The following is a 21917-nucleotide window of genomic DNA, read 5'->3' as shown; positions in this document are numbered from 1 at the left end:
GGACCTTCTCCAAAATTGACCATATAATTGGTCACAAAACAGGCCTCAATAGATACAAAAATATTGAAATTGTCCCATGTATCCTATCAGACCACCATGGCCTAAGACTGATCTTCAATAACAACATAAATAATGGAAAGCCAACATTCACGTGGAAACTGAATAACACTCTTCTCAATGATACCTTGGTCAAGGAAGGAATAAAGAAAGAAATTAAAGACTTTTTAGAGTTTAATGAAAATGAAGCCACAACGTACCCAAACCTATGGGACACAATGAAAGCATTTCTAAGAGGGAAACTCATAGCGCTGAGTGCCTCCAAGAAGAAACGGGAGACAGCACATACTAGCAGCTTGACAACACATCTAAAAGCCCTAGAAAAAAAGGAAGCAAATTCACCCAAGAGGAGTAGACGGCAGGAAATAATCAAACTCAGGGGTGAAATCAACCAAGTGGAAACAAGAAGAACTATTCAAAGAATTAACCAAACGAGGAGTTGGTTCTTTGAGAAAATCAACAAGATAGATAAACCCTTAGCTAGACTCACTAAAGGGCACAGGGACAAAATCCTAATTAACAAAATCAGAAATGAAAAGGGAGACATAACAACAGATCCTGAAGAAATCCAAAACACCATCAGATCCTTCTACAAAAGGCTATACTCAACAAAACTGGAAAACCTGGACGAAATGGACAAATTTCTGGACAGATACCAGGTACCAAAGTTGAATCAGGATCAAGTTGACCATCTAAACAGTCCCATATCACCTAAAGAAATAGAAGCAGTTATTAATAGTCTCCCAACCAAAAAAAGCCCAGGACCAGATGGGTTTAGTGCAGAGTTCTATCAGACCTTCAAAGAAGATCTAATTCCAATTCTGCACAAACTATTTCACAAAATAGAAGTAGAAGGTACTCTACCCAACTCATTTTATGAAGCCACTATTACTCTGATACCTAAACCACAGAAAGATCCAACAAAGATAGAGAACTTCAGACCAATTTCTCTTATGAATATCGATGCAAAAATCCTCAATAAAATTCTCGCTAACCGAATCCAAGAACACATTAAAGCAATCATCCATCCTGACCAAGTAGGTTTTATTCCAGGGATGCAGGGATGGTTTAATATACGAAAATCCATCAATGTAATCCATTATATAAACAAACTCAAAAACAAAAACCACATGATCATCTCGTTAGATGCAGAAAAAGCATTTGACAAGATCCAACACCCATTCATGATAAAAGTTTTGGAAAGATCAGGAATTCAAGGCCCATACCTAAACATGATAAAAGCAATCTACAGCAAACCAGTAGCCAACATCAAAGTAAATGGAGAGAAGCTGGAAGCAATCCCACTAAAATCAGGGACTAGACAAGGCTGCCCACTTTCTCCCTACCTTTTCAACATAGTACTTGAAGTATTAGCCAGAGCAATTCGACAACAAAAGGAGATCAAGGGGATACAAATTGGAAAAGAGGAAGTCAAAATATCACTTTTTGCAGATGATATGATAGTATATATAAGTGACCCTAAAAATTCTACCAGAGAACTCCTAAACCTGATAAACAGCTTCGGTGAAGTAGCTGGATATAAAATAAACTCAAACAAGTCAATGGCCTTTCTCTATACAAAGAATAAACAGGCTGAGAAAGAAATTAGGGAAACAACACCCTTCTCAATAGTCACAAATAATATAAAATATCTTGGCGTGACTCTAACTAAGGAGGTGAAAGATCTGTATGATAAAAACTTCAAATCTCTGAAGAAAGAAATTAAAGAAGATCTCAGAAGATGGAAAGATCTCCCATGCTCATGGATTGGCAGGATCAACATTGTAAAAATGGCTATCTTGCCAAAAGCAATCTACAGATTCAATGCAATCCCCATCAAAATTCCAACTCAATTCTTCAACGAATTGGAAGGAGCAATTTGCAAATTTGTCTGGAATAACAAAAAACCTAGGATAGCAAAAAGTCTTCTCAAGGATAAAAGAACTTCTGGCGGAATCACCATGCCAGACCTAAAGCTTTACTACAGAGCAATTGTAATAAAAACTGCATGGTACTGGTATAGAGACAGACAAGTAGACCAATGGAATAGAATTGAAGATCCAGAAATGAACCCACACACCTATGGTCACTTGATCTTCGACAAGGGAGCTAAAACCATCCAGTGGAAGAAAGACAGCATTTTCAACAATTGGTGCTGGCACAACTGGTTGTTATCGTGTAGAAGAATGCGAATCGATCCATACTTATCTCCTTGTACTAAGGTCAAATCTAAGTGGATCAAGGAACTTCACATAAAACCAGAGACACTGAAACTTATAGAGGAGAAAGTGGGGAAAAGCCTTGAAGATATGGGCACAGGGGAAAAATTCCTGAACAGAACAGCAATGGCTTGTGCTGTAAGATCGAGAATCGACAAATGGGACCTAATGAAACTCCAAAGTTTCTGCAAGGCAAAAGACACCGTCAATAAGACAAAAAGACCACCAACAGATTGGGAAAGGATCTTTACCTATCCTAAATCAGATAGGGGACTAATATCCAACATGTATAAAGAACTCAAGAAGGTGGACTTCAGAAAATCAAATAACCCCATTAAAAAATGGGGCTCAGAACTGAACAAAGAATTCTCACCTGAGGAATACCGAATGGCAGAGAAGCACTTGAAAAAAATGTTCAACATCCTTAATCATCAGGGAAATGCAAATCAAAACAACCCTGAGATTCCACCCCACACCAGTCAGAATGGCTAAGATCAAAAATTCAGGTGACAGCAGATGCTGGCGAGGATGTGGAGAAAGAGGAACACTCCTCCATTGTTGGTGGGAGTGCAGGCTTGTACAACCACTCTGGAAATCAGTCTGGCGGTTCCTCAGAAAACTGGACATAGTACTACCGGAGGATCCAGCAATACCTCTCCTGGGCATATATCCAGAAGATGCCCCAACAGGTAAGAAGGACACATGCTCCACTATGTTCATAGCAGCCTTATTTATAATAGCCAGAAGCTGGAAAGAACCTAGATGCCCCTCAACAGAGGAATGGATACAGAAAATGTGGTACATCTACACAATGGAGTACTACTCAGCTATTAAAAAGAATGAATTTATGAAATTCCTAGCCAAATGGATGGACCTGGAGGGCATCATCCTGAGTGAGGTAACACATTCACAAAGAAACTCACACAATATGTATTCACTGATAAGTGGATATTAGCCCCAAACCTAGGATACCCAAGATATAAGATATAATTTGCTAAACACATGAAACTCAAGGAGAATGAAGACTGAAGTGTGGACACTATGCCCCTCCTTAGATTTGGGAACAAAACACCCATGGAAGGAGTTACAGAGACGGAGTTTGGAGCTGAGATGAAAGGATGGACCATGTAGAGACTGCCATAGCCAGGGATCCACCCCATAATCAGCATCCAAACGCTGACACCATTGCATACACTAGCAAGATTTTATTGAAAGGACGCAGATGTAGCTGTCTCTTGTGAGACTATGCCGGGGCCCAGCAAACACAGAAGTGGATGCTCACAGTCAGCTAATGGATGGATCACAGGGCTCCCAATGGAGGAGCTAGAGAAAGTAGCCAAGGAGCTAAAGGGATCTGCAACCCTATAGGTGGAACAACATTATGAGCTAACCAGTACCCCGGAGCTCTTGACTCTAGCTGCATATATATCAAAAGATGGCCTAGTCGGCCATCACTGGAAAGAGAGGCCCATTGGACTTGCAAACTTTATATGCCCCAGTACAGGGGAATTCCAGGGCCAAAAAGGGGGAGTGGGTGGGCAGGGGAGTGGGGGTGGGTGGATATGGGGGACTTTTGGTATAGCATTGGAAATGTAAATGAGTTAAATACCTAATAAAAAATGGAAAAAAAAAAAAAAAGAAAATGTCATTGATTAAAACAGAGAGGAGGGGGTGAGGAACAGTGTGTTGGATGGAAAAATCACCTCCTGCTAATTGTCCACTGACCCCCTCATGCCTACACAATAAACAGGCAAACAAACCAATCAATCAATCAATCAATCAATCAATCAATGTTAAAGACGAAACCAGAGCCTCAGAAACTGACACAAAGCTCTCGGATGGCGTGTGAGGCTTGGAGGGACATCCACCGGACACTGGCTGAAGAGCCGGGATGAAGGTGTGCATGTGTGTGCCTTAACCATTTCCTTCCCACGGCCAGCATACCAAGCAACACTATTCATAGATGCTGGCCATCTGGAGACATAATTCTCATGAGTACCCACCCCAGAGAGAGACAAGGAAGACCCACTCAACACGATTTTTTGCCCCCACCTTCTCCAGTACATGGGAGCAAGGTGGAGGAAAAGATTAAAAGATTAAAGATGGCCTGAGACCTGGCCACCAGACAAAGACACCATACATACCCAAGTATAGAAGTGACTCCTTGATGTGGGAACAAGTAACACTCCAAAGGGGAAAATGAGCCCACATTAATTTTTATGCTTTAAAAAAAAACAATTAAGAGCTGGGAGGTGGCTCAGTGGGTACCGTGTTTGCTGCACAAGCATGAGGGTTTTAATTCAGCGTGTTCAGTGTACACATCTGAACCCCTAGCACAGGGTGCAGAGAGGAGCAGATTGCTGGAGCTTGTGGCCAGTCCGTGAGCTCAAAATTGAGGTAGGAGCAAAACACGTGGTGCACGCCCTTTAATTCCAGCACTTGGGAGGCCATCAGGTAGTTGTCTGTGAGTTCAAGGTCAGCCTGGTCTACATAGCAATTTCCCAGCCATGGCTATACAGTGATACCCTGTCAGAAAAAAAATTTAAATAGTATGGAAAATGATAGAGAAGGATATGTGATGAATAGATTCTGGCCTCCATGTACAAATACAAACACACACATGCACGCACGCATGCACACACACACACATATAAATAAACATACTTCACACACACACATAAACAAACACACCACACATATATTTACACACACATACACATAAACAAACACACACACATACATTCACACACATATAAATTCACACACAAATAAACACACATATAAACAAACACACATACACACATACACATTCACACACAAGTACACACATAAACAAACACACATACCCACATTCATACACATAAACAAACACACAAACACCAACACACACATAAACAAACATACACATCTATTCATACACACCGACACACATATAAACAAATACACACACACATACACACCTCAAAATCAACCCCTATCTAAGACGTAAGTGTAAAAGGTAAAACCATATATTTTTTAGAAAGAAAATCTTTAAGACCTGGGGCTAGGCAAGATAGTCTTAAATCTGACACCCAAGAAAAGTGATAAAACATTCTATGCCAAAAATTTTAATATTACTCCCTTAAAATGTGTATTGTGGCTGAATAGAAATGTTTAAAATATTGTCAAATATCATTTTCAAAGCCAGAAGGAGTGGTACACCTCTGTAACCCAGCAGCAGGGAGACTGAGGCACAAGGCTCATGAGTTTCACAGTGTTTCTTACTTTGGGGGTCATACAGCAGATATCCTGCATATCATGTACATTATGACCTGTAACAGTCACAAAATTACAGTTATGGAGTGGGAGCAAAATGATTTTACAACTGGGGGGGGGTCACAATAACATGAGGACCTGTATGAAAGATGGGTTGAGAAGCACTGGCTTACAAGTCTGGGGCTTGACTAAGCCACATGGCAATGCCTATCTCAAACAAAACAAGACAAAACAAAGCAAAACAAAGCAAAGCAAAGCAAAGCAAAACAAAGCAAAGCAGCACAAATGGAACAGAGTGTTAATACCCAGCATAAAGGGAGAGCTCTCAAAACACATCGGCAAAATAGAAATGATCAAAATTGGAAAATGGAGCCGGACAGTGGTGGTGCACACCTTTAATCCCAGCACTCGGGAGGCAGAGGCAGGCGGATTTCTGAATTTGAGGCCAGCCTGGTCTACAAAGTGAGTTCCAGGACAGCCAGGGCTACACAGAGAAACTCTGTCTCAAAAAACAAAAACAAAACAAAAAAAGGAAAATGGTAAAAGGCAGAGTGTTTATTTCACTGCAGAGAACGTACAAATGTCAATACAGCAGCGTTCGTAGGCAGGGGAAGATGTAAGTTAGAATACAGAATAAAACTCTCTGCACACTGATCAGAATGCCTACATTGGAAAGAGGGGAGGCATCCATGCCGAAGAAGCCTCAGAGGACAGCATCACTCCGAGTCCCTCCCGAGAATCCTGATCTGTAAGTCACTCTATAAAAGAGCTTGGCAGACTTCTTTTATATATATATATGTATATATATATATATATATATATATATATATATATATATATATATATATATATATATATACCAACTCCCACAGGAGCCAACAAAGGCACTCTGAAGTATTTATCTCTGAGAAAGAAAACCTATGTTCCCATAAAACCTGACACAAGTGTTCATAACAGCTTTATTTGTAATCAAAACAGGGAACAGCCCAGATATGGGAAGGAGACTGGGTTAAGCCGTTAGGGCTGTGTACACACCGTGGAATACTACTGAGCAGTTAAAAAGGAGTGAACTCTGGCTTAGACGCATTAACTGGGGCAAATCTCCCTGCAATTGGGCCACTTGAGAAGGTTGTTCTAAGGGTTAGCATGTACTTCTTCATGTATTTAATATGTTATGTAGGATTCCCTGGGTGACCTTTTGTGACATCCTTTGTGACATCTTTAACATAGAAATGAAGACTGTGGGAGCTACGGCCATGGGGATGGAGACAACAGCCTGAAAGAATCTCATAGGAAAAGTCTGTCTAGTTGAACATTAATATGTCGTCACAGGATGGTACCCTTGTGACAAATGGGTAAAGGCTTCAGGAAGCTCTGTCTGCTGTTTCTTACAACTGTGTGGATCTGTACTTGTCTCACCAGATGTCTCTCAAAGACAAAGCCACTTGTAAAAACACTTTTTTTAAAATCCCTTATAAATTTAAACACAGTCTTGCCATATGACCTAGCTATAAATTCTGCCCCCAGAGAAATCAGGACCAATGTTGTGAATAGTCTCTCGGTGTCCATCAGCTGAGAAGTGGATCAGCAAGCTTTGTTATAACTGCACATGGTAAATCTTTAAAGATGTTTTTATTGTTATTGAGTGTGTACAAGTGTTTTGCCTGCACATATATCTGTGTACCATGTGTGTCCAGTGCCCGAGGAGACCAGAGAAGGGCACTCTTAGAACTGTTACAGAGTTAGCCACCCTGTGGATTCTTGACATTGTAGTCTGGTCCTCCACTAAGAGCATCAGTATTCTTAAGCACAGGTGATGCTCAAAAGCTTTGCACTACATCAGCAGAGGCACAGAATCCAGCTCCTATGGTCCATCTGTAGCACACCTCTTGGAAGGCGAAACTGGAGGTCTGTGGGCATAGCTACAGTTGTCAGGGTAAAAAGAGCAGAATTAAAGCAGGAAACAACTGAGGATGCCAAGGTTTATTATAGTATACATTTTAAGGGTACAAAAAAATTAGCTGAGAAAAGTGGAACCGTCTAGAAGGTCAGAGGGCATGGCCCAGAGGGGGAGGGGCAGGAAACTAGAGGGCAGAGGGGTTCAGTGTACAGTATATCCTTGTATGAAAACCTAAAGATAATAATAATAAATGCTTCAATAAGAATCACTATTATGAAGAAAATAACGCAACCAAGAACACGCAACCACTCAAGAAGCCACCACCAGAGGACCGTGCAAGGCAGCTCTTCTCAGAAGGAGGCTGGACCACACCCAGTCCTTACTTGTTCTTGAGAGTAATTGCAGGACGTTCTGGAAATGCAACATCGCTGTGATAAGGAAGTGTGCATGACCAAGAATAAGTCACAAACCCCTCGGCTGGATCGACTAGGCGTCTCCTTATTAAGAAGACTTTTCTCCAGGTATTTTTCGATTTTTGTGCTATTATGGATCTGTTTGTTTTTTCTAAGAAGGATGCTGGCGCATCCAAAGCTACCCATTTTATATGCTCATTTTGTAGCTCAAGCCAGCCTTGAATTCCTGGTCCTCTACTGCCAACTCTTCGGGGTACCCTGCTGAAGTGTATCAGTGCAAGAGGCAGAATGCTTCTTTACTCCTGGCCCATTTTATAGAGTTTTCTTATCAACCTCAGTGTTTAATCAACTGAGTATCTTCTCCTTTCTAGGGAGCTGCACTTCCAGAAAAATCAAAATGATGCTTCAATCTCTTCCTTTCAATTATTGAACTGACTTTTTAATGTTTTCTTGTCACATAGTGTTGGCGAGGACCTGCAATACACTACTGAATGTGGTGTTGAGGATAAACTTGGTATTGGTCAGGCCTGGTTTTAAGTGTGTGTGTGTGTGTGTGTGTGTGTGTGTGTGTGTGTGTGTGTGTGTGTGTGTGTTCATTGCACAGAAGGCATGATGTGGGAGTCAAAGGCCAACCTTATGGAGTCAGTTCTCTCTTTTCACCTTAGGTTGGCTCTGGGGATCAAACTCAGGTCATCAGCCTTGAGCAACAAGCACCCTTTAACACCCTGAGCCATCTTGCCAGCCCACGACTGTCAGTCTCTTGAACATGTGGTAAAGATGGCTTACATTTTTCATGAAAGCGTGTCCCTGATTCGCTTTTCAGCTTTGTCAATAGAAACAGCAGATTTCTCCTTTCTGCTACTTCTAAAGCTGATCTTACATGTTTGATAAAATCCTGCATTTCACCCATTTTCTAATTTACATAAAGCTGCTATCTTATCAAACTTAATTCGCCTATATGTCTGTGTCCTCTTTCACCCGATGCTGTTTGTGTATAGCGCCTCTTTGTCCCTGGCCAAACTACAGAAGGTTTTATTGATCAACTCTACTTGCTGTGTTGACCTTGCTTACTCTGTGAACGTCAGTCTTTAATCTTGACTACAGCTTTCTTTAACTTTCTGTAGGTTTGATTTTTGGTTCTCCCAAGTATCTCGAATATTATGTTTGGTCCATTTGGTTTCAATTTCCCTCATTTTCTAATGAATGCATCTAAGTCCATAAATTTTCCTCTGATAACTGCTTTGGCCACATCTCACAGGTTTTAATATTTAATGCTCTATTGCTTATTTCTAAATAGTGTATAATTTTCATTTTTATTTCCTTATTAGCACAAGGCTTTTTATAAGTGTTTCTGTGTTTATGATTATAGATATTGATTTAATCTCTCTTTTACTTATTTTCTCATTTGTTCGGGGGATGAAACTTAGACAATTCTATTTTTTTGTTGTTGTTGAGATTTCCTCTGCTGTCAAATGCATTTTCAGTTTTTGGGAGTGGCTTGTACATTTGAAAGAAATAGGTATGTAAGTTTGTTACACAAAGTTGTTGGTTGTGTCATTGAAACTCTGTATGTCACGCTGGAGAGATGGCTCAGCGGCAAAGGGTACTGGTAGCTCTTAGAGAGGACCTTGATTTCAATGGAGCATACATACTCCATAATTCTCTGGCATTTAAATATGTGGTCCCCAGTTGGTGGCTGCTTGAGAAGAACTAGGGACTGTGGCCTTGCTGGAAGAACTATATACTGGGGGTGTCTGGCATAGAGGTCTCGAAAGACCCCCTGGAATTCCCAGGAACCTCTAGGCTTTCTGTTCCTTGTTAAGACATGAGCAGTCCCTGCTCCAGCTGCCTGCTGCCTCCTACTTCCGGTGCGCCATCATGGACTCTAACCCTCTGGAACTGTAAGCCCCCAATTAACCATTCATTCTATAAACTGCCACAGTCACGGTGACAAAAATAGAAGAGTAGGGCTGGAGAGATGGCTCAGCCGTTAAGAGCACCACCGACTGCTCTTCTGAAGGTCCTGAGTTTCAAATCCCAGCAACCACATGGTGGCTCACAACCATCCGTAATGAGATCTGACTTCCTCTTCTGGAGTGTTTGAAGACAGCTACAGTGTACTTACGTATAATAAATAGATAAATAAATAAATCTTTTAAAATGAAAAAATAGAATAGTAAATAGTGATAAAAAAGTAAATAAGATGCATGATTTTGGTTTCCAACATTCACAAGGTGGCTTACAGTGAGAGCATCTGACACCCACTTTTGGCCTCCTTGGACATAAGGCACACATATGGTACACAGACATACATACAAACAAACAAACAAAGCATATATACATAAAATACAAATAAATAAGAATTTAAATTCTTTTGCTATTATTTTTGCTTAATATACTTCCTAAAGAAGTATGAAATTTGCCCTGCTATGTTTTTTATCTTTAAACATTTGTATTAGTTAGACCTTTCTAGGGTAACAGAACCAGTGGGATGAATGTGTGTGTGTGTGTGTGTGTGTGTGTGTGTGTGTGTGCGTGCGCGCGCGCGCGCGCGCGCATATATATGTGTGTGTGTGTATACATATATATAGTAAATATTATTTAATATATACTAAATACATTAAATAGATATTAATTCAGCTACATTGAGATAATAACAACTGAATTCACACCTTAGCCTGAGATCCAACTAGTTGCTTGGTCTTAGAGGATAGATGGAGTCCCATAAGAACTGATTCTTTCAGGAGAGGCTGAGAACCCACTTGCTCAGTCCACAAGGCTGGGTGCTTTAACAGGCCCACCCTGGCACCAAAAACCTGGAAGATTCCTGGAGAGCCAATGGTCCTTAGGCAAACGTAGAAGCCTGGAAATGCTGTTCTGGCATCAGAGTAAGAATCAGCAGGCAGTGGGGTAAATGAATTCTGGCACAAATGAAAAGCCTGTCCCTTTAAATCTGCAGGGCTACCAGAAGGTGCCACCCACGCTCCTGTGGGTCTTCCCACACCAACCAAGCCATCAGGACAGTTCTCCAGCCCAGGCTCCCTACTCAGGTGATCCTAATTTGTAGCAAGTTGACATGAAAACTAACCATAATAACATCTATTCGCTTTATTTTATACTCTCCATTATTAAGGGCATGAAGGGATACAATTATCGTATCTTCCTGGCTGATTGTTCTTTCAAACAATATAAACCATTCTTTTATGCCCTCATGGCAATGTGTCCCCTCCTGCTTGAGAAGGCACCGAGGCCATCTTTCACATTTTAATACAGTTGCACTTATTTCTCAAGCCTGAGTTTTTTTTTTTTTCCACCCACTTGATTTAAGTAGTTTCTAGATATCACACGTCTGTTCATTGTGATTTTGTAAATTATCCATCTTTAGATGATAACAATTCTTCTGCCTTAACTTTAGATTTAAAACCACTAAGGCTCCTAATAGGACACGTGGTGGTTTGAATCAGAATGGCCCCTGCACCGAATAGCTTTACGTCAACTTGACGCAAGCTGGAGTCACCAGAGAAAAGGAAGCCTCAAATGAGAAAATGCCTCCATGAGATCAGATTGTGGGCAAACCTGTAAGACATTCTCTTAATTCATTCCTGGGCTGGTGGACCTGGGTTCTATAAAAAAAATGCTGAGCAAGCCAGTAAGCAGCACCCCTCCATGACTTCTGCATCAGCTCCAGGTTCCTACCCTACTTAAGTTCCTGCCCTGACTTCCTTTGATGATGAACAGTGATATGGAAGTGTCAGCTTAGAATAAGAACTTTCCTTCCCAATTGGTTTTTGGTCATGGTGTTTCATCGCAGTAATAAAACCCTAACTAGGGCAGCCCCCAAAAGGCTCATGTTAGAATGCTTAGCCCAAAGTTCTTGGAACTGTTTGGAAGGGATGGTAAAGGAGGAAGTGTGCCACTGGGAGTGGACCTGAAAGTTTCCGAAGCCCATGCCAGACACATCCTCACGTTCTCAGCCTGGTGCCTGAGGATCGGGGTGTAAAGCTCTTAGCTACTGTCCCAGCTCCAGCTCCAGGTCTGTGTGCTTCCCACCATGATAAGCCATGGACTCACCCTCTGAAACTATAAGCAAGCCCCAAATTAAACACTTCTTTTTTATCACAGTTGCCTTGGTCATGGTGTCTCTTAGACACAGCAAGAGGGCAGTGACTAAGACAGGTCATATGAGAGTTCCCACCATATTTCTGGACTCCCTTCATGTTACTATTAAGTGATCATTTTGATTTGACCATCCACATATTTACTCCTCCACCGCTTTCCACTATGTCTATAGGGTTTGTTCTGCAATTCTCTTATATTTGTTCTGTCACTATATAAAGAATTCCTCCAGATTTCCAGGTGTAAGGGCGATACAGACTTTCCAAACTGGAGCTCCCTGACCACAGAGGGAAGAGTCCTTTTCCTGTGCATTATGGGATACGTACCTGAGAACAGCCTTGACCTTCAGCCAGCAGATACCAGTAGCTTCACCCACCACGCTATGGCGATCAGAATGTTTCTGTCCATGGCCTAAATGTCTCTGCACAGGCAAATGCCCCTGGACAAGCACCACCGATCTCTAAAATCTCTTCCTGGTCCCATTCTAGCTTGTGGGAGGACCTGATGGTGAATTTCCTCAAGCGCCCTTCAGCATATATTGTGATTTGAACAACCCATGCCCTCCATAGCCTATGTATTTGAACACTTGATCCCCAGTTGGTGACACTGTTTGGGGAAAATTGAGGAAGATTTAGTGGGTGGAGGCTTATTAGAGGAAGTATGTCACTGGAAAGGCTTTGAAAGTTTAAAGCCTCCCCCCACCTCCTGCAGCTGTCTACCCCACACACACATGTGGATGAAAACACAATCACCCAGCTTCCTGCTCCTGCTTTCATGCCATGCCATGTGTGGTGGTTTGAATATGCTTAGCCCAGGGAATGGCATTATTAGGAGGTGTGGCCTTGTTGGGGGTAGGTGTGGCCTTGTTAGAGTGGGTTTGGCCTTGTTGGAGTGGGTGTGGCCTTGTTGGGGTAGGTGTGGCCTTGTTGGGGTAGGTGTGGCCTTGTTGGAGTAGGTGTAGCCTTGTTGGGGGTAGGTGTGGCCTTGTTGGAGTGGGTGTGGCCTTGTTGGAGTGGGTGTGGCCTTGTTGGAGTGGGTGTGGCCTTGTTGGGGTAGGTGTGGCCTTGTTGGGGTAGGTGTGGCCTTGTCTGAGGCTCCTTTGCTCAAGCTACATCCAGTGTGGAAAGGAGCCTCCTCCCAGCTGCCTGCAGAAGGGATAGCCTCTTTCTGCTTGTCTTTGGATCAAATTGTAGCACTCTCAGCTCCTCCTCTAGCACCATGTCTGTCTGCACACTGCCATGCTTCCCACCATGATGATAGTGGACAGAACCGCTGAAACTATAAACCAGCTCCAATTAAATGTTTTCCTTTGTAAGAGTTGCCATGGTCATGGTGTCTCTTCATAGCAATGGAAGCCCTAAGACGCCATACCATGTCTTCCCTGCCTGATGGACTCTCCCTCTAGAACCATAAGCTAAAATTTAAAAATTAAAAATTAAAAAATAAAAAACCCTTCCCTCCTTAAGTAGTTTATTATGGGTATTTGATCACAGCAACAGAAAAGTATCTAAGAAACTAGGTGATTTCAGATTTTTCTCCAGCGACCTACTGGTGTGATACAATTTTAGTCTCCTTCCTTGCAAAAGCAGAACAAAGCCTACTATTATCATGGTACACATCTGCAATATACAGTGTTGCTTTTCTAAATTATGTTTAGATATATTTAAATTGACATGTGAAGTTGGCCAGTAGTTTTCCCTACTTCCTGCTACCTTGTGACATAACGATTACATTCGATTGTTAACTGTGACTGTTTGTACCCTAACTTCACCTCATATAGGATCACTCTAGAGACTTAGCCCTGGTATTATTGTGTGGGAGGCTTTCTAGGTCACATCAAATGAGATGGGAACACCCATGTCAACTGCAAACAGAAAGAAGAAAGCCAGCTGAGCGCCAGCATCCCCGTCTCTCTGCTTCCTGACTGGATACAATGTGACCAGTACCTCAAAGATCCCGCCTCCATCTCTTCCCCACCATGATGAACTGCAACACCCTTCAACTGTGGACCTAAGTAAACATTCTTAAGGTGCTTTGTATTTTAAGACAGGAACAAGAAAAGGAACTGATATAGGAAAGTTGCTGTCTATATTCCTATCACAATAATTTTCCGTTCCTCAAAGGATTTATATGGATTGCCTCTGTAAAAACCCTTCTTTTATCACGTTCTTTCTTAAGATTTATATCTTTGTATTTTATGGGTATGAGTGTTTCCTGCACATATACACACACGTACCACATGCAGACAGTACTTGGAAAGGCCAAAAAGGGGCACTGTATCCCCTGGAGCTGGAGTAACAGGTGGTTGTGGGCCACCATGTGGGTGTGGGGAATCAATCTCTGTTTCTCTGAAAGGGCAGCCCATGTGTGTGCGTACTTAACCAGTGAGCAGGTTGCTCTAGCCCCATGGTTTTTCCTTCCTTCTTTTGCTTCCACTGTTGCACACTTAAGCATTTAAATTTCTTAGAGCATCCATTTCAGTAGTAAGCTCTGTGCCACAGGTACGGTACCTCTCTCTGGCTCCTTTCGTTTTCAGAATCCCTGGTTAGTCCTTTTGTTTCTAATATTGTACCTATTTTCCCATCACCAGTTGGATGTTTTCAGCTACGTGTGCTTTGTTTGACCAGTCAGCTATCTGTTTCTAACTTACTACGTTATATCTTATCATCCTCAATTCCATCCTGGGTTTCTTTAGTTGCCATATGTGGTGGTTTGAATGAAAATGGCCCCATAGGCTCACAGGAAATGACACTAGTAGGAGGTGTGGTCTTGTTGGAGGAAGGGGGCAGGCTTTGAGGTTCAGATGCTCAAACCCAGTCTCTAACTCTCTCTTCCCTCTGCCTTCAGATCCGGATATAGAACTCTCTCTCATCTACTTCTCCAGCACCATATCTGCCTGCAAGCCACCAGGCTTCCTGACATGATGACAATGGACGAAACCTCTGAACTGTAAGCCAGCCCCAATTAAAGGTTTTCCTTTATAAGAACTGTTATGGTCACAGTGTCTCTTCACAGCAATGGAAACCCTAACTAGGACACTATCTTTCTCATTTGATGTGAAATAAAAGCTTAATTTGTGTACTTTTGTTCAGCAGTCAGTAATGCTGATATTTAGGGCTGTGTGTGTGGTTTCTTCGGAGAAGAGCTTTGACCAGCTGTGGGACCTAAGTACTGATACCTTGTAGTCTTGTTCTTGTTGTTTTCTGAAGAGTCTCTCAATACAGGAGACTTGTTCTTGTCTATCTGGGTTTAGTATTGTTTCTCTCGGCTCTGAGGAATGGACACCGAACCTTGTGTGTGCTAATTATATACTCCATCACTGGACTATATCCCAGCTCTTTTGATAGATAGATAGATAGATAGATTGATAGATAGATAGATAGATAGATAGATAGATAGATAGATAGATAAATGTATATGTATATTCATATGTATATGTATTTGTCTCTCTATCTGCATGCCTGTTTAATTATTTGTTTTGTTTTAAGACAGAATCTCACTCAGTCCTCCAGGTACTCTTTAACTTACTCTTTAACCCAGGCTGGCCTCAAATTTGCAATCCCCCTGCTTCAGTCTCTCAAGCTGCAACACCAGGCCCAAAATAATGTTCTACTCCTTAAAAGATTTACATGGATTGCCTCTGAAAACATCAATTTTAACATGGCTTTTTTTCCCCTTAAGATTTATTTACTTTTTATCTCATGTGCATGTGTATGTATATCACATACATGCAGTACCAGTGAAGGCCAGAAGAGGGCGTCGGATTCCCCTGGCTTTTCCATCGTGCTTTGTTGTATTTTGTTCTCGTTCTTTGGATCTTTGAAAATGATTGGGGGGAGGGGTGCTCTCTTCAACATACAGAGATTCCTTCGATAATTAAAATAGTACATAATTTTAAGTGTGTCCAACTTACTTTTTAATCCCTAACTCTAAACTTATTTTGCTGATTTTTAGGTCACAAGGCAACTAATTATTTTCTGCTTCCTGGTAAGGAAATGTTGTAACTATGTTTCTTTTCTCTTCCTCCTAAGCCCATGCTATATTTCTTCTGCAGCTAGTCTTCAGACACTTACAAATAAGCACAGATTTTTCTGTAGATGTTGTTATTCATGTTTGTACAGCAGAGCTTCTCCTCAAAAGCTCATTTTTAACATTTAAATCTAGTTTTTGTTTTCACACTTCAAACCTATAGAGCATAAAGGATGGGTTGAAATTTTTTTCTCCCTCTGCAAAGCAAAGATGGGCCTTTGGCCCCCTGAGCTGTGGGTGGCCATGCAGTGTGCTGGGGACAGACAGAATCCCCTAGGCAACTCTTCTGTCCTGATTGAAAAGGTATCTCCAGGGCTCTAAAGGCAACCCGCTGAGAAAGGATATAAACAGGGGGAACAGAAGCTGGTGTCAAGATTGAGGAGGTCTGGGAAGCTGTCTCAGTTTGTTTTCTATGGCTGGGATAAAACAGGATGACCTTTAAAAGCAACTTGAGGAAGAAAGGGTTCACTGGGTTTCCACACCAGATCACACAGTCCCCTTGTGGAAGGAAGCCAAGGCTGAAGCAGAAACCACAAGGAAATACTGAGTACTGGCTTGCTCGGCCTGATTTCTTACACATATCAGGACCAGCTGCCAGGGACAGGACTGCCCATGAAAAAAAACAAAACAAACAAACAAAAAAAACATGTCCCCCATACTTGCTTACAGGCAATCTGATGGAGGTATGCATCTCTCAACTTGAGGTTCCTCTTTCCAAATAACTCTAGCTCCGCCATTCTCAACCTCTGGATCACAACCCCTTTGGTGGTCAAATGACCCTTTCCCATGGGTCACCTAAGACCATCAGAAAACGGAGACATTTACATCACGATTCATAACAGTAGCAATATCACAGTTATGAAGTAGCAACGAAAATAATTTTATGGTTGGAGGGTTACCACAACACGAGGAACTACATTAAATGGTCACAGCGTTGGGAAGGGTGAGAACCACTACTCTAGCTTGTGTCAAGGCACCCCCTCGTGGGCAAGCAACAGGCTGGAGCCAAAACTTGACAACTTGCAGATGGGCAGCTGCTACTAGGCACACGTTCATAGACTCACCGCTCGCAAGGTCTTTCTCTCCCCGCTAGCTTTACACCGGCTGTGTTTCAGCCAAGGGTTCCGTTCACGGGTTGTTCTCATACTAGCATAACAGAGAAAAGTGAGGAATGCATCTACGATTCCAAGGTGCAAACCGAGTGTGTCAAGCACGGGATGTGCAAACACAGCGACCATGGCGTTTACCACTTTATTAAAATTGTGATTGTTCACATAAAGACTCAGCCAGGTCACATATTAATAATTATCACTGACAGTCTTTAACATCAGCTGAAGCCCACTACTGAAGCAATATCACCTCTCCCGGTCTCATCTATCTTACGGCTTATAGCCCCTCTGTGGTCAGCACGCAGCGAGCTTCGCGGACATTTAATTACGGGCACATCATAAATGTAGCTGACAGGGCAGAAGCTTGCGGGGTGGGTGCCTGGCAAGGGGGTCGTAGTCAAGAATACTCAGTTGATGTACCCCCAGTGAGGACAGGAACGACTGCTTCTCCAGTTTTCCCTCTGCGGCTCCCTGTTACCCACTGGCAGCCATTGTGATGGTAGGACCATACCCTCAGAGCCTTGGCAGCCAAGCTCTTAGACTTAAGTCATGTCTGTGTTCTGCCTATAGTGTCAACTGGGTGCCTTCACCTGCCCACACCTAGAGCTTTCCAAGTGTAGGCTCTACTCTGATGCAAATGAAGCAAAGGAGCTTCTGATCCAAGCTCCAGGAAGTCCGTTACCCTTCCCACCTGGCCCAAACTGTAGTGGGGTAAAAAGAACCACCAGACTCAATCATAGTGGTGCACAATTATAACCACAGCATTCGGGAAGCAGAGGCAGGAAGATTTCAAGCTCAGGACCAGCCTAGCTGCATCACATCTTAGAAGCTAGCCTGGGCTACGTACTAAGACCTGTCTCAAACATATTTTAAAAAAGAAAGAATGAGAGAGAGAGAGAGAGAGAGAGAGAGGAAAAGAAAAATAAAGAAAAATGGCTAGGGTCTGAGATATAGCTCAGTAGTAGGACACTTGCCTAAAATCCCCCAGTGAGGGGCCAAGGGTGTAGCTCAGTGGTAGAGCCCCTGCCTAGAATCCCCCAATGAGGGGTTTGGGGCGTGGCTCAGTGGTAGAGCCCCTGCCTAGAATCCCCCAGTGAGGGGCTGGGGGCGTGGCTCAGTGGTAGAGCCCCTGCCTAGAATCCCCCAGAGAGGGACTGAGGGTGTGGCTCAGTGGTAGAGCCCCTGCCTAGAGTACCCCAGTGAGAGACTGGAGGTGTGGCTCAGTGGTAGAGCCCCTGCCTAGAATCCCCCAGTGAGGTGTGAAGGTGTGGCTCAGTAATAGAGCACCTGCCTAGATTATGCAAGGTCCTGAGTTTCATTCCCAGCCATATAAAGGCCTTGGGAGGAGCTGCCCTTAACAATATCCCATCATTCAGCTGTACCCAGGTACACAGGAACTATCTTTCCCAGCAATCAGAAAAAGGTGACCTTGTATCCCGAGTGATGGAGGAGGAGGTTCTCCGTGTGTTTCTAATTAGCTGTGGCTTTGATACACTAGCCAAGGTGTTGGGCACTAATAAGGCCGCCAGCCTCTCAGAGTGGGCCTGGGGCTGCCAGATCTCAGAGTGTCGCGTTTCAAAGCAAGTGTCCTCTGAGGGGCTGAGGTGCAGATTCCTCTGCGCCCTGGCAGGCTCGTGTAGAGAAGACAAAGCATATAATAAGGGGTGCGCAATGAAGGAGCTTTGAAGAGAAAGCGGAAAAGTAGCTATCATGTTGGCAGATAAATTCTACACACAATTATTCATTCCTAGCCCCTTGACATGTAGATTAATGAGTTTGATAACCCAGGCTTCTAGGAAGTAGATTCCGCCCTTCGCAGGCTTTCTCCCCCTCTACCTACAAACAGCAAGCTGGTCTATGGAGAGAAAAACAAATCGATACATTTGCAGTAGCCATCGCTGCTTGCCAGTGATTGGGGCCTTATGTCAAAACTATGATGTGTCTTCTACCGCCTGGCCCGGGGAAGAAGTCGTAGTAGTCAGAGGGACATGAGCGGGGGACAGTGAGCTGGGTCTTGGACTCCACTGAGTTCTGGTTTGTTGTCTGGGCTGGGCGTGGGGCACGTTCAGCTTCAATGCCTAGGGAAAGGGGGTCATCTGTTGTACCCCAGGCTAGACCTCCCAGTGTAACCGCCCCTAGTTGGTGCTCAGCCACCCACTCAAAAAAGAGGCAAAGGAAAAGACACTAAGAATGTAGGAAAGGTCCCCTAAGCCACACTGGATGGCGTAGGGAGGATGGGAAAACGGCCATGAGCTTGAACTTAGACTGAGTTTAAATCCCCATAAAGGGAAAATGTATCCAAAGTAAACATCAGGTCTGCACATCATGTCTCGTCTCGTGGGATTCCCCAAACAGGAAGGCATGACCAGGTGGAGGTGCCCCTACGCTTAGAGAGCAACTTCCTGGGCTGGGGTGGGGGCTCAGTGGAGAAAGCGCTTGTCTTGCAGCATGAAGACTGGAGTTGAAACCCCAGAACCCACACAAAAGCCTGGCAGGCATAGCAGCTGCCTGTAGTCCCTGTACTGGGAAAGCCAAGAAGGAATCCACGCTAGCTGAACCAGCTGGGATGGGTAAACTCTGGGTTTGGTTAGAGACCCTGCCTCAATAAATACAGTGGAAAGCAATCAGGAACACCAGCTTTACCCAACACACACACACATACACACACACACACACACTTATAAGGGTATATACATACATACATGCCAAACCTATGCATTTCCCCTGCACGCTCACACAGATATACACATATGCATCCACAGATGTATAAGTGCACATGCATACATACGCATGTGTATGCACACGCACATGCATACACACAGGAATATATTCCTTAAAATAGACTTTTGAGAAAGTGGGTATGGAAGAGGGTAGAGTGGAAGCTACTAGAACGAAAGGGGAGAGACTGGGAAGGAAGGATTCAGTAGGAAAGGGGCCAGGGAGACAAGAAGAGGTGGGAAACATATGTATCAAAACTCCATAAGAAAACCTGTCACTTTGTAGGCTAATTTAAAACAAAATAAAGAAAGGTCTACATTCTTAAGGGGGGGTGATGGCCTACACCTATAATCTGCACACCCAGGAGCCTGAAGCAAGAGGATCTAGGGGTTCCAGGCAAATCTAGGCTACATAGGAAGTGAGAGCCTGCCAAAGGAAAGGAAGAAAAGGAAGGAAGAAAGAAGGAAAAAAAGAGAGAAAGCAAGAGAGAAAGAGAGAGAAGGAAGGAAGGAGAGAGAGAGAGAGAGAGAGAGAGAGAGAGAGAGAGAAAGAAAGAAAGAAAGAAAGAAAGAAAGAAAGAAAGAAAGACTAAATTAAAAGAAAAACCCTTGTCTTTTGGGGTCCTCATTAGCCCAATGCTTTTAGATCTTGGTTCATTTTTCTTGTCATGCCATCCTGGTGTTTATCCTACAAAAACACAGCAGGGTGGGCAGACGAGCTGGATCAGTGAGAAGTCTGAGTACCTGAGTTTGAGCCCCAGAGCCCACGTGGTGGAAGGAAAGAAGAGACTCCCAGAAGTTATCCTCTGACTTCCACACAAGAGCCATGGCACATTCACATGTGCTCAAAATAAATTAAAATGGAATATGTTTTTTAAAGAATAACTAAAAATAACACACATATGCAACAAATATAAGCAATGTGGGGAGAAAAATGCAATAGGCAATTAAAACAATGGCACCTGTGGCTCATCAATTAGAATACTTAGTGATCAGCGAGTGGCACTATTTGAAAAGGATTGGGAGGTGTGGCCTTGGAGGGAGTGTGTCACTGGAGGTGGGCCCTAATCTCTCTCTCTCTCTCTCTCTCTCTCTCTCTCTCTCTCTACCTGCAGGTCACAATGTACTTCTCAGCCACTTCTCTAGCCCTGTGCCACCCTCCCCATCGTGATGATAATGGACTCCCGAAACTATAAGCAAGCACCCAATTAAAAGTTTTCTTTGATAAGAGTTGCCTTGGCCATGGTGTCTCTTCATAGCAGTAGAACAGTGACTAAGATAGACAGTAATAGCATGCAAAGGCAAACATCCCAACTCACACACCCAACCTTCCCATTCACTAACTTACACAAAAAAGGGGTGGGGTTGAGGGCCTGTGATGCAGAGGCTAGGCGTGGGTCCACAGAACAAGAAGTCCCCTCCCATGATACTCTGGTAGGGTGCTTGGCTGTCACTCTCCTCTGCCAGACAAGTCCTTTGAGAAACAGCAGACACCAAAACCCTCACCAGAGTCCTGTCTGGGTACTGGGTATGTCAGCCCAGTGCCTGAGCTCTCTCTGACCCCTGGGCTAGCGTCAACATAGGCACTCTGCAGATACCTTGTGTCATCCCACAAGAATGCAGGCGCTGGAGAAATGGTTCAGCAGTTAAGAGCATGCGCTGCTGTTGCAGAGAACCTGAGTTTGGTTCCTAGCATGCACAGTGGGCAGCTCACAACCACCTGCAACTTCAGCTCCGAGGAATCCAAAGCTCTGCTCTGGCTTCTGTGGGTACCTGCATTCACCTGTGCAGAACCATACACACGTGCACATGAACAAAAATAAAAATATTTAAAAAAATAGTAGGCATGTATGGAGCAGCACTCTACCCTGCTCATAAAATTTCTGATTCTCTTCTTAGACCAGTTTAAGTGTTTGTGGAGGTTCAATTAAACCTCAGCCTAACTTCCATCTTGATGCTAAACTGACAGTCATAAAGATGTCTCTCCCTCACAGAGTCTTATGTCTCCCAAAGTCTTGGGGTGCTGATCGCAGAAAGTCATCAGATTTCACCACTAAAAAGTCCAGGATGCTCATTGAATTTAAATTTCAGACAGACAAGTT

At 43.3% G+C, this 21917-nt stretch overlaps 1 long non-coding RNA gene across 2 annotated transcripts; it reads left to right on the top strand.

Annotated features, from left to right (window-relative positions):
- Positions 1-13711: 13711 nt before the first annotated feature.
- Positions 13712-20997, top strand: Gm38990. 2 transcript variants are annotated; one of them, XR_881966.1, is made up of 4 exons: positions 13712-13974; positions 14808-14909; positions 15915-15947; positions 20931-20997. It is a non-coding gene; the product is annotated as a predicted gene, 38990 (long non-coding RNA). The 2 variants fall into 2 exon arrangements; XR_881967.1 differs by having other exon boundaries at positions 13712-13989.
- The last annotated feature ends 920 nt before the right edge of the window (positions 20998-21917 follow it).

This window comes from Mus musculus, chromosome 7 (assembly GCF_000001635.26).
Source record: "Mus musculus strain C57BL/6J chromosome 7, GRCm38.p6 C57BL/6J".
Taxonomy (NCBI): domain Eukaryota; kingdom Metazoa; phylum Chordata; class Mammalia; order Rodentia; family Muridae; genus Mus; species Mus musculus.
Note: the sequence above shows the minus strand (reverse complement) of the source record. Positions and strands in the feature narration are given on the sequence as shown.